The following is a 13798-nucleotide window of genomic DNA, read 5'->3' as shown; positions in this document are numbered from 1 at the left end:
TCCCTGGCGCGGGAGGCAGCATTTAACCTTTTCCCCATATGGAGCTGGTCTGTTTCGGTATTTCTAATTTTCTGCCACATATTCAAGATGCCACACACCTGAAGCAGGAAGGGCTTCAGGCATCTGACTTCAGTTTTCTCTACCAGCCCTCTCGCCTCTTCTTGGTGCCCACTCCCCCGAGCAACGTCACCTCCAAGGTGAGGACCACAGCGCAGTTCCTTCAGCCCGTGCCCCGGACACCGCGCCGTGGACCTTCCACTTCCCCTCTCCGACTCCAGCAGTGTGGCTGGAGCAGAAGCTGAGCTCTTCCTCTGCTGGGGGCTCCCCCATCTCATGGTGGGAAGAACAGATTCAGCCTCAAAATGAGGGAGGAGTTCTACATAGCGCTTCCAAAAATACTGATAGGATGGCGCGTTCCGTGAGGTAACAAGTGCCCCGTCACGAAGGGTGTTCAGGCTGAGATCAGAAACTACTAGAAGGGAGGCCATAGACAGGGGACACGGCGTTGGCCTAGATGAAGTTCAAGGTCCTGTCTCCAACCTTGTGAGTCTCCAAATATCTCACCCCTCCGCCCCACCCCTCACTGTCAATTGGCCTCATTCGTCCAGGCCCTGCCAGCTCTCCAGCTCGCCAGCTCTTCCTTCGTCCTCAAGGAAGGCCACCATCCAAGTCCATGGGAGAGCTCAACAGTCCTCTTTATAACACGCCACGCTCGTGTAGGGATGGCTCAGGGATGCTGAAATTAAATACAAAATGGAGACCAGACTCGAGAATTCCCTGAGCAGACAAGACCATTTAGGCCACATCAGCAAAACTAAATCTAGCTTATTTCATGAACACAAGCAAATTTTAACTTAGATTAGTTCTTGTGAATGCCTCTGATAATCATAAAAAAAAAAACAACACAAAACCAAGTCGTTCTTCCTAAAAATGGTATAAGATAATCACCTTTAACCAAGCCCCTGCCAAGCGGAAACCCCCACGGTAATAAGCACTTGAGGTAAAGAGTAAAGTATTTCCTTCCCATTTGATAAGCCGTCCTGTGCTGTCCTGTCCCTGAGCTTCTTACCAGTATTTGAATTTAAGAGCTCTCAGTTCACGAACTGTTCTTAAATGCATCATAAACTCTTGCTAAATACTATTTAATGGTTGGGCGGTTTAAATTTTGCCGTTTCTGGGTTTTTGATAGGGGTTGGGGTAGGATGGGGGGAACACAGGACAAAGGACAGCACATCTGGAAGAGGCCAGGTCCGGGGGTGGGGGGGCGGGGGTGCTGGATTCTGATGTTGCCACCACCAGGGGAGTTTAGGGGCACACTGCAGGGTGAGTCCTCGTGAGTGGAGCCTGGACCCAGGTGGGCAACAGCCCGGCTCTGGCCTCCCAGTTGGGGGTGGTTGTCAAGTGAAAAGGGAGCCAGCTTAGCTCTCTGAGGTTCATTAGAGAAAAAGGTGAATGCTGAAGACGTGTCATGGCAGGCAGCTCATTAAGCCCACGGAGCTTAAAAATAGTGAGGCATGCACGCATTGGGGGGAGGGGCGCTGGGGACCGAAACTCCAGCTCGGCACACCAAAGGCAGGGACAGCAAACCCTGGAGACGCTGAAGCCATCGCCAGTGTAAGGAAGGCTGCTCAGCCATCACCCGAATTCTCTGGGTAAGCTAAGAGCGGGACCCTGTTGGAGATGCCACGCCCCCCTGGGCCAGGAGAAGGTGAGGCCCGGAGGATCACTGAGCTCCTGGCAGAGGTAAAAAGAGATAAGACACACTGACACATGCCTGCCCTGGAGGAATTCAGAGGCCACCTGCTCAGAGATACTCTACTTGGTTTCCCTGGATCCGTGCATCCCTCCAAAGGCCTTTATACCACCTCTCTTATCGGCCTGCTGTGCAGGCTTTGGGACTAGACAGCCTTTGCTCAAACCCTCCCGCTGCCACCTGCCAGCATGGTGACCTCAGAGAAGGCACTCCCCTATCCTGGACCGGGCTCCTCTTTCATGAGATAGAAATGCCACTGGTCCCCACCGCATAGAGTTAAATGCACTATCCATTACGTACTGGGGCTGCAGCAGGACCTCTGACCAGCAGGTTCCAGGAAGCGGGGAATGAGGAGTAAAGGGAAGGCCTGGGAAAGGTGGTGGCCGCTGGATGGCGGACGCAGAATAACTGCGGCTGCCTTGCTCAGTGGTGCCAGATTGGGCTTGGAAAACACAATTAACGCTCTCACTGAAAAAGGCGCAAGACCAGGGGAACCAGATTCAGAGTCAACTGACACAGGGCACTTACCACGTGCTCAGCACTTTGCCATAAACACTCCCAAACCGGGAGGTGGGGCCAAGCACCAGAAGCCACCTGGGTAGTTGACAGGTGCGAGGGCCGCGTTGACCCTAGGGAGCCGGATTTCAGAAGTGCAGGAGTCCGGAGAAGGGTAACCAAGAAGGAGGTGGGGAGGTATGGAGGTCAAATGGCTCTTTCCTGGCTTGGATCATAGGAGAAGTTCCCCGGCCCACGACAAGGGCTCTATGATGAAGGGGGTGGGAGGGTCTCGCCCACCACCTGACTCAGCCCCCAACCTGGCCTGTTAACACACTGAGTGGGGGAAGTCTGAGCACCCACAGTGACCTGAGACCCTGGACTTGTACTCCAGGCTTCACTTTCCCCCACCCCGGGGGGGCTAGGGCTGCTGAGGAGACAGCATGGAACTTAACATAGGACGCAAGAGCTGCAAGGCCCCTCAGGGTCAATTACTCCAGCCCCTCACTGAACAATGGGGAAACCAAGGCCCAGAGAAGGGAGATTGCTTTCAAGTCCATGAGAGAGTCAGAGCTAGAATCCAGGACACTTTCCACTACACTGCACTTCCCACACCCTGACCCTGCCTCTTAAATTCCACACTGAAAAGCTTTATATGCTGGGAGGAACTGGACAGAGGCTCAAAGGGACACAGAGGTTCCTACAGCCACACAACAGGTCAGACAGAGGAATGCGGGGCGTCTGGTCATCTTTCCCAGGATGCAACACTTATTGAGTATCCAATGGCAACACTCTCCTACGTTATCCCGTTTACTCGCATATAGAAGCAAGGCGGTAAAAGACCTACCACCAGACGGTCCAGCTCAAGTCCTGGCTCTGTTAGCTGAGTGTCCTTGGACAAGTTATTTGATGTCTCTGAACCTCATTGTGTAACATGAGGCTAATAATTGTACCTACTTTATTTTTATTTATTTTTTTTAAAATTTTTTTCTTTTCAACATTTATTTATTTTATTTTTGGGACAGAGAGAGACAGAGCATGAACGGGGGAGGGGCAGAGAGAGAGGGAGACACAGAATCGGAAACAGGCTCCAGGCTCTGAGCCATCAGCCCAGAGCCCGACGCGGGGCTCAAACTCCCGGACCGCGAGATGGTGACCTGGCTGAAGTCGGACGCTTAACCGACTGCGCCACCCAGGCGCCCCTAATTGTACCTACTTTATAGAGTATAAGGAGATAATCCATATAAAATACTTAGAACAGGGTCTGATAAAAGTGAGCTTCCAAAATAAGTATACCATTTGAATTGATGAATTACTGAGTTCTACTCCTGAACCCAATATTGCACTGTATGTGAACTAACTAGGATTTAAATAAAAATTTGGCAGAAAAAAAATAAATAAAGGCTACCTAAGGTATAAAACTTATTTTGAATGAAAAACAAAACAAAACAAAACAAAAAACTATACCATTTGACCCAGCAATTCCACTCCTCGGTACGTACCCAAGAGAAATGAAAACATGTGTTCTCTCAAAAGTCTTTACATGAAAGGCACCTGGCTGGGTCAGTGAGTAGAGCGTGCAACTCTTGATCTCAGGGTTGTAAGTTCAAGCCCCACGTTGGGTGTAGAGATTACTTAAAAAACAAAACAAAACAAAACCTTTACATGAATGCTCATCGCACTTGTAATAGTTCATAATAGTCAAAATCCAACCCAAAGGTCCATCAACTGATAAAAGGATAACTCGCTGTGGTATGTCCATACAACAGAATATTATTCAGCAGTAAATAGAAAGGAGATAGTGATGCCTGGTGCACCACGGAGGAGCCCTGACCACATGATGTAAGGAAAAGAAGCCAGACACAAAAGAACATACATTATACGATTCTATTTATACGAAATGTTCCAAAGAGACAGATGTACAGAGGCAGGCAATAGATTATCATTTGGTTAAGGCTTGAGGAAAGGAAGAATAGGAGAATGACTGCTAATGTGTACAGTTTTTCTCTTTGGGGTGGGAAAAAAAATGTTCTGAAATTAGACTGTGGTGGCAGTTTGCACAACTCTGTGACTGTACTAAAAACCACCGAATCGTGCACTTTAAAGGGGTGAATTGTGTGGTATGTGAATATCTCGATACATCTTTTCTTTTTTAAGTAAAAAATAGATATGCCCCCTATAAAGTAAGGAGTGTCTGATCACATTTGGGGAGGGAGGGCGATGAGGTTCAAAGAGATCCAGCACCTGCCCCAGTACGGCTAGCAGGTTGCAGGATCTGACTTCGGGCTTTGTGTTATTGGACTCCAAGTCCAGGGCTCTTTCCTGAAGCTTCTGCTAAGACCTAATCCAGCCTGGACTCCCAAATGTCTTGGGAAAATCTTCCATTCCCACCCCTGGCAAGGCTACTCAGCAAATTCTCTTTGCTATCTAATCTAAGTCCTTCCAACTTCTAGAGGTATGAGGTACAGGGAAATTTGAGGTCAAGGCCAAGGTCACAGGAGATAGGCACAAGGCTGGGACCCTGCATTTCTAGCCAATGCCCAATGCCTTCTTTAGGAAGCCTGGGGAAAATGGAGCAGATGAAATACAGTGGACTCTGAGGCATGAGCTCACGGCTGACTTTGGAGGTGACCTTGGCAAAGCAACCTCATCTCTGGGGCTCTTGGTAAAATGATATTTGGAAAGAAGCTCTGAGGAGGGTTCCAGGGGCGACATTTCCAAGGCCCTGAGTAATTCTGAAATAAAGTGGCCTCCCCTCTCCATACCTGCCACTCACCCCAGATGACCAGCCCGGGAGGACTGAGGGCATCACTCAGCAGCTGGCCTGGGATCCCTGCGGTCTTCAGCAGAGAACTCTGGTGACAACACCTGAGACCCCTGGCCTAATCATCAACCCAGCACTATCAGCAGGTCAGGTGGGCACCATGTCCCACGCTGGGAAGGAGACAGATGAGGGAGGGGACAAAAGCGCTATCAACCAGGGTCCCTGACTTACTTGGCAGGACAGGTACTGAATATGACGTCGAGTCAATGCCCTGCTTCCAGGCAGCCCCCTTCCCTGCCTGCCCTGCCCTGCCCTGCAGATAGCCTGGCCGAGGGTAGGAGGAGGAAGAGCTGCCTGCTTTGCCCCCCCCCCCAAGGGAAGGCATCACCCCGGTCTGTCTGGGGTTCCTGGCCAGGGTGTTCTGGCTTCAAGGAGATGTTCTCTCCAGCCCTCCTGTTCTCTGCTTGCACAACTATGGCCTGTGTCTAGAAACACTCCTGCCCCACCGCTAAGAAGCTTGTGGAGACACAAAACCACCACCGCTTTTCCCGGCCAAATGGAAAAGAGCAGACACAGAGAGACCAGATTCAGCCCAGAGTCACCCGGAGTCCGAGGGGCCTCCCTGGGAGAGCGGCCCACTGGATTTGGTGCCATTTGTAGAAGGTCCAACAGGCCAGAGCCTCAGCCAGGAAGCCTGCATGTGTCCCACATGTCCCACATGCATGTGTCCTACATGGTGACAGGAAGACACCAATGTGTGCATCCTCCAGGCCGACGGGTTTTTTCGGACTATCACCACCCACCTCACTTCCCAGGATGACTTGGAAAAGGTGACAGGGACAGTCATCCTTCTCCACATTTTCAAATGGGACCAAACAGCTTGTGTGGGACCATATGTAGTAATTTAGCAGTGAATTCGCTGGATTCCAGATCCTTCTATTCAAATACAGTTACACCCCTGCCTCACCCCACCCCTAGCTCCAGTGTTACATTTCTTTTTCTACAAATTGCCCCGTTCAGTTTTAAGAAACACCATAACAATAGCTAAATCTTTTTTTTAATGTTTATTTATTCTGAGGGGGAGGCAGACAGAGAGAGAGAGGGGGAGAGAGAGAATCCCAAGCAGGCTCTGCACTGTCCTCGCAGAGCCCGATGCGGGGCTCGATCTCACAGACTGTGAGATCATGACCTGAGCCGGAAATTAAGAACCGGATGCTTAACGGACTGAGCCACCCAAGCTCCCCAACAATAGCTAAATCTTTATTAGCACCGCATGCCAGGTACTCACTATTCTTAGAGCTTTTAATATAAATATTAATACACTCAATCCTTATATCAACCCTAAGGCATACCAACGAATTTAACTCCATGTTAAAGATGAAGAAATTGAGTACCAAGTGTTTAAACAACAAGATCCCAGTGGAGTTGGGATTTGAACCCAGGCAACCTGGCACCCTGGCACCTGAGCTCTCGACCACTGCACAACAGTGCCAAGTATCTATGGGGTACGAGGAACTATATGCTCCAACTCCACCTAAAAGATGGGCTAAGGTCCACGGCAGGCTCAGAAAGTCTGCTCAAGACGGAGCATAGTTGTAGGAAATCCGCTGCAGGGAAGCTGGGCTGTGCTCTTGCCCAGGGGCCGTGTGCTGGGGGGGAGGAGGGGGCTGGGGACAGGCTGCAATCTGTCTCTGAGCAGCTGAGTCCCAGCCCCAGCCAAGCAGTAGGGAGCAGGCTGAAGGCAGGCTGGGAGCTGGGAGCCCTGGCCGGCCCCACGGTGAGCAGCAGCTGGGAGGGACTCTCCTGCCTCCTAGCTGCTTATAATACTGCAGTATCCCCTGTGGGTGTGGGGCTGGCTGGGTAGAAGCCCAGGACCCTCCTTCTCTCCCCCACCACCCCCCACCCAGGCTCAGTCACTCAGCCCCAAGCCCACAGCGGCTGGCAGAGCTGGCCACCCTGGGATGGGAGGTCACGCTGGCTCTATGGTCTCCAGGGACTACCAGTCCTGCTGATCAGTTTGGGAGCCATGGCACCATGTTTAGTCCAAGAAGCCTCTTCGGCGGCAGGTAAGAAAGCTAGCTCACTCCCAGAGTGGGGAGTGAGCTGGATGGATCCACCCCCCCCACCCCCCCACACCCCCGCTGTCTACCCCTAGCAGATCCACCGAGGGCTGGTGAGTCCCCAGCATGGGAAGTCCTCCCTTGTACCTCACACCTTACATGAGCCCTTCCTGCTGCAGTATAGCCCCGTCGCCTCAGACCCGGAGCCTTCTGCTTGCAAATGCACCCTTTGTTAAATCCCTAAGATGCGACTCCATGAGCAACACAGCAATCACAAAAGCCATTAAAGCAGCCGGCAGCTGCCGCCGGTTCAAGAATTTCATTTCAGTTGAGGAAAGGCTGGGGGCTTCAGCCCTCCTCCCCCCAGCCCCTACTCAACTTCAGGACCCAGAGGAAGCAGGAGGCAGAGGAAAAAAATAAAAAGGAAAGATAACAAAACAAAGGCATGGGGGGTGGGGGGGAATCATTCACAGCCTCTCCTGACCTGCCAAGGACTTTTTCCACATCTTTCCCTGGGCTCAGGGGCCCAGATAAGGAAGCGAGCCTTTCTCGCAGCTTCTGCACGGCTCTCTGCCTGAGCTTTGCTCAATGGGCCATCTGCTCCGAGGCCTCTCTGCAAAAGCTTTAAAAGTCCCATTTCTCCAGGGAGCCGAAAGCTGGGGAGGCGTCAGCTGCAAACAATAGGGGAAATTTATTAGGGATCAGCGCTGCCAGGAGGACAGTGCCTGCGGATGGGGCCGGAAGCTGTCCGAGATACAAAGGGTTATTTAATGCAGTAAACCCAAAGGCTCCTTTAGAAGTCAAGTGCTCACACGGGAGGCCCAATACTCTGCAACCTTCCTTTTCAGAATCACTTCTCCCCCTCCCCCCCCAACCCTCATCCCAAGTCAGACTTATTTCCTGTCCTTTGCCACTGGGCAAATATTGACTTTCTTTCATTCAGCCTTGCCAGTGGAACTGAGACCAACGGATCTGGCTATTGTCTCCTTCCTCAGGGAGGGCAAGGCAGGCTGTCAGCAGAACAGCTCCAAGCAGCGGCCGACAGACACGTCAAGAAAGAAAGCCTAGAAGGAAAATCACGGTCCTGGGAGTAACAGTTCTGTCTTTCATTCTTCTGCTTTGTCTTTCCGTCCTCTGTTCCCTTCTCAAGTGCATTTGCCTTTATCCTGTGGCCACGTAGCGTGTCTGACCCCAGAGAAGCTGCGTGGAAGCGGCGTAACTAGAAGAGCTCTGGGCTCAGACACTGGGCAACCTTCTGCTAGTCTTTTCATTTTCTTGGACCTCAGTGTTCTCATCTGCAAAATGGGAATGTCAGACTTGATGATCTCAGTGCCAGGTCAAGAGGTTTCTTCCCGTCAGTGACCCACGTCCTTTCTGCTGCAGTCAAGGCATCCTTCTTTGAGGTCTGATGGCAGAAGGGCTGGAAGATATCTGCTTGGTGCTTAACGGGGAGAGCGGAGGAGGGTCCACAAGTGCAGGCACAGCCCCAGCTCTGGCGCTAACATGATGTGTGATACCGGGCAAGGTTCTCTCCCTCTCTGAGTCTCAGTTTCCCCATAATCAAAGTCAGGGACTCGATAAGATGAACCCTACGGCCTCCTGCAGTGCCTCATGCTGTGGTGCCCCTCACCTAACACACCCCGGTGAGTGGCGATGCCTTTTCTCCAAGACCAGATTTTACTGCCCTTTCTTCACAACTAACGCATGGAAGGCTGTCACGCTTCCGGCTTGTATCCCCCTCCTCACCAGAAGCGTTCTGTGAACCTCGCTGTTCTCTCCGGCAGCCCCACACTCTGCCTGCAGCCCCCCTGTGGTTGAGCTGGCACCTCCACAGGCCCTGTGACAAAAACCAGCTGAGTTCAAACTCCTGAAGCCCCTAGCCAGTGCACAGCAGGAAGAGGATGCGGGAAACCGGGGCCCTTTCTTGGAAGCCTGTGCATGATGACAAGTGCAGGACTGTGGGCTCTGTCCCCACCCTTCTTTTCACCTGAGCCTCCCGTCCTGATGACAGCCTCAAAAGCCCATTCCTTGTGCAGCACCCAGTTCACAGTAAGAACTCCCCCATATTGCCCGAATTTTATAGAAGTTATTCCCACATAATCTTCATAAGAGCTCTAGGAGATAGGTGATTTTATTCCCATTTCCCAGACAAGATAACTGAGGCTCAGAGAGATTAAGTGATTTGCCCAAATTCACCCAACTAATAAGAAGACAGAGCGCCAATATGAGAACCCAGGTCTGTCCATCTGCAACGCCTCTGCTCTTAACGCTCAGCGTTCTTACTAAGAAAGAGATGGTTTCACCTCCCCAGGTCGTCACAGAAGTATGACAAAGGGGCGGTGAGTGCTGATGCCCAAATGACTCCAACAAACCTCTCACCCCACCCCACCCAGCCTCACCCGAGGCAGTGCCAACCAGGATCTGAACCAAAAGCGTTAGAAGGACCTTTGATTCATCTAAACCATCTTTTGACTTTGCAAATGAAGAAACTGAGGCCCGTGGGTGGGACTTGCCTAAGGTCACATCACACAGGGAGTCTGGGGTACCCCGAGTCCTGGCCCTGCCATCCCTGCACCCAGCCCGCTCGGTCTGGCTCTGGGATCTGGGGTCCTGGGAGTCCCCCTGAGGCCAAGCCTTTGCCAGTCCCCCCTCTATCCCCTCACTCCTTCCCCCTGGCCCAGACATGCCTCTGGCTCCCCCGCCTCCAGGGATCCAGTCTCAGCCCTCCCTGGGCCTCAGTTGGCTCCTTCCTTCAGGAAGTGGAGCAAAATGCCCATGTGTCCTCACCACAGAAGGGACCGGAGGTGTGGCAGAAAGTGGGGAAGGGAGAGCTAGAGGCAGACAGGTGTGAGGTTATAGGAAAGTCTAGCCGTTTTTTCCTTTCACATGAAGTTTCTGCTGCAGAACGATCCTAACGGAGAGAGGAAGAGGGAGACAGGGAGAGAGAAAGAGACAGAGATAGACAGAGACAGGGAGAGAGAGAAAGAGACAGAGACAGAGGCAGAGAGGGAGAGAGGCACTGAGGCAGTGCTGCGGTTCCCACCCCACAGGGAAGCTTTGGAAGCTGCAGGGGAGACCCGAGGGCCATGGGCGCAGGGAGGGGCCGCTGCCCCACGGGCTTTATTGTGATTATGTCCAGTAGATGCTACTCACTGAGGACTCCGAGGGCTCTGCATCGGCCGAAGCACTTTATGTGCTCTTTTGTGTTTAATCCTCACGACAGTCTTAAAATACCACTACTGTTCTCCTTTCATTTTGACAACTGAGTACGTGAAGCTCCAAGATGTAAAATACTGTAACTTGCTCAAGGTCACACAGCTAGCAACAGTAGAGCCCAGGGTCTCGGGAGGGTTCACTGCAGGGGTGTGCAAGGCCTTGAAAGTGGCCCCTTCATATGGACTCTTTAGTCTCGCGTTGTCTCCACCCTGGGGACAGAAGGGCTTGCGAGGGCAAGTGCATGGGAATTCCTGGAGACCAGCCGCCCCCATCACCCGGCCAAACCCACTTCCTGCTACCCAGACACCAGCCCAGAACTTCAGCCACAGAACAGCAAGGCTGGAAGGACCCTGGGAAGTTATCTAGTTCAACCCTCTCAGTGTACAGGTGAGGAAAGCAAGAAAGGGGCTTGCCCAAGGTCACACAAGGTCACACAAATTGGGAGGCAGAGCCTAGAATTAAACTCAGACTTCCTGTCTTTTTTTTTTTTTTTAACATTTATTTATTACTGAAAGACAGAGAGAGTCAGGGCACGAGCAGGGGAGGGGCAGAGGGAGAGGGAGACACAGAATCTGAAGCAGGCTCCAGGCTCTGAGCTGTCAGCACAGAGCCCGAAGCGGGGTTCGAACTCACAAACTGCGCGATCATGACCTGGGCTGAAGTTGGACGCTTAACCGAAGGAGCCACCCAGGCGCCCCTCAGGCCTCCTGTCTTAAACCCGGACTCTCCCTACAACACCCTAAGGCCCAGTGAGAAACTAACGTTTCATCTCCACTGCAGACCAAACCAGAATTCACCCAAGAAGGAGTTAGATGAGGCTTCCCTCTGGCGAAGGGTTGGGAGGTCGGTGGCACAATGGGGTGTTACAGGCTGTTGTAGTGGAGATCTCCCCAGCCAGAGAAGGGATCTTTCTAAACGGGATTCCTTCAGATCATCCTTGCCTGCAGTGGGTGCAGCCTAGAGCCGGGAGTCAGACAGCATGATCTTGGGGGGAGGGGGATCCTTGACATCCCCCTTTAACCCATGCGACTCTTAACGGTCACTGGGCATCTTTCCCCCAGGAAGGCTCAGCCCTGCAAGAGGGCTGTGCTAGTGCAGGAAAGCCGACATTCTCACAGCCATACTGGAGATTCTGCAGGTGGGAACAGTTGATAGGTGAGCAGGCTGAGGGTCTCAAGGCCCTGGTGACTTTTTAGGGGGCGGGGGGGGGGGGGGACCTACCGTTTCCCCAGAGGCTATGTCCCAGGAGGAATGCAGCTGGTGAGGCCACACCCCACCCATTCCTTCCACTGGCCTCCCCAGCATGCTGGGGCATACAGGTGTCAGAACTGGGAGAGACCTTGGGTACCGTAAGCTCCAAAACCCATTGAAGAGACTGAGGTTCAGAGGGGTAAGTGAGTGGTCCAAGGTCATAGGCCAGGTCAGAATGGAAGCTTCGTGACTTCCCGTGGAACGCTGGGTACACAGCTCCACACTGCCACCCCCTCCCCAGGGAGTGAGCCTCTCCGCAGAGAGGCCCGCATCAAAGGCATGAATTCCTAAGCGCCAAGGCTAGAGGCAGGCGCCCTGCGGACTTGTTCACCAAACACGCTGTCCCCGACCTCTTCCGCGTTCCCGACGGGGCACCAAGTGTCTCCCTCTTCGTGAGGTTCAGAGAGGTGCAACAACTCGTCCAAGGTCACACAGCAAACTGACTAGAGCATGCCCGCCTACTGCCCCGTTGCCCCTTCCCCAACCCCCACCCCGGTCTCTCCAAGCTCTGGGGTTTGCCAGAATTCTTGTGACCCTGCTTCCTCCAACGCACGGAGCCGCGGCGTTTGCTGGAGTATGAAAAAGTTTCGAGAAGAGGAAGGGGCGAAGATGCCGCCGCCCATCCCAGACCCGGTCCGCAGCGGCAGGGCAGGGGGCGCGGAAAAGAAGCCAGCTCCGCGCACCGCCAGTGTCCCCAGCGCGTCCCGCTCTGCGCCAGGGGGCTCCCGAGCTCCGAGCGCGGGGCGCTTCGGCTCAGCCTCACTGCGGCGCGGGCGGGGGGTCCCATGCGCGCCCCGCACCCACTTTTCGCCCTACGCCCACCTCATCCACCCTCCCCCGCACCGCCTCCCGCGGTTGCCTGCTTGCCCAGGGTGCCCGCGCAGATGCACCGCGGCCTCTCGCGCCTTCTCCCCGCGCGCGTCCCGGGCTCCCCGGGAGGAGAAGCAGGGCAAGGGCGAGGGGTTCCCGGGATAATTCGGGACACCTCTCCCGGGACTAGCCGGGCGGTTCCGACGCAAGTGGATTTTCGGAGCCCACTCCCCCACCGCGGGCTCCGTCCGGCACTTAGTTTATCTGGCTGCGAGCGCCGAGCCCAGAAAGTCGGAGTGTCCCAGTTTGGCGACCCTGCGCCCGCCCGCGCCCCAGGCCCTCCCGGTGGCCGCCGATGGTCGGACCGCGGCTCCGCTCGGGACCACGGGTTGCCCTCGCAGGGTGTCCCCGCCCGGGGCGCCTCTTACCGGGGACGTTCTTGCGCGGTTCGGCCAGAGCTCACCGAGAGAGCAGAGCGCGGGGACGGCCGGGGTCTCGAAGTCGAGGTCCCCTCTTCCCACTTCGCGGCCGGCCGGGCCGCTGCGGCTCTCCTCCCGCTCCCCGCTCGCCGGCTCGCCCGCGCTCTCTCTCTCTCTGCAGTAGTAACAGCCCGAACCCGCTTCCCCCGCCCGCCAATTGAGATGCTCCTCACATCCGCCTGCACACAGCGCGTGCCGGCCCCTCCGAGGGCGATCCCCGCAAACCGGGACGCAGGGCCCCCGCCCCGGCAATCCCCGCCCCGGGGAGGCCGCCTCCGCGCGCCCCGCGCCCCCCTTTCTCCCGTCCGGACGGCCGGTGGGCGGGGAGGGAGCGGCGACGGGGAAGGGGAGGTGTGTGCGAGGGAGAACGCGCGGCGTGCGGGAGAGGGGTTCAACCCGCCGCGCCCCTAGAGAAGTTTGCGGTGGGTGGGGCCGGCCTCGGGTCCCCGGAGGCCCGCGGGGCTCCAGGGGCAATGCGGAGGCGTCCCCTCCCACTCCGTGCCCTCCTGCGACACTCCCCACCCCACCCGCGCCACCCACGAGCTTTACGAGCCTCTGGGGAGCGGGGATTGGCTGGGGGAGGGGCGGCGGGGAGGGGGATCTCTGCGCTGTCGGGAAGCGGCTAGCGGGTAGGAGGGAGCCGATTTGCTTCAGGGGATACGGATGAAGGTTTTCCCGAGTCGGGGACGAAAAGGAAAGGGAGGGAGAAGAGGAGTGATAGAGACAAAAGGCGGAGAGCGGAGGGGAAGGGGAGGTGAGGGGGGTTGGCCCGGGGAGCTCCGACAGCCTGCGGTCCCCAGCATCCGCGCGGGAGGGTGAAGTCGGGACTGGAGCCGGGGGCTCTCCCCCAGCCTCCCGGGGAGGGAGGAAGCGGGTCGAGGGGCCCCTGCAGAGAGAGGAGGAAGCGTGTGCTGCCCAGGACCTGGGCCTGGCTCCCAGGTAGACCCGGAGCCTCCCCGCTGGCCACAAC

General features: G+C 55.1%; 1 protein-coding gene across 5 annotated transcripts in view; it reads right to left on the bottom strand.

Annotated features, from left to right (window-relative positions):
* The window catches only part of SYT2 (synaptotagmin 2), a 109019-nt gene that overhangs the window by 33989 nt on the left and 61232 nt on the right, over positions 1 to 13798 (bottom strand). Inside the window, exon 1 of one of the 5 annotated variants that reach the window (XM_086694503.1) lies at positions 12813 to 13035. The exons of 3 other annotated variants lie outside the window; for them this stretch is intronic. The gene's annotated coding sequence lies outside the window, so the exon portion shown is untranslated. Of the gene's footprint in view, positions 1 to 12777; positions 13036 to 13798 lie in introns of those variants that run through there. One more of the 5 variants, XM_086694501.1, reaches the window with a different exon arrangement.

Source organism: Puma concolor, chromosome E4 (genome assembly GCF_028749965.1).
Source record: "Puma concolor isolate L17-30 chromosome E4, mPumCon1.1.hap2, whole genome shotgun sequence".
NCBI lineage: Eukaryota > Metazoa > Chordata > Mammalia > Carnivora > Felidae > Puma > Puma concolor.
This window is presented reverse-complemented; position numbering and strand designations above follow the sequence as displayed.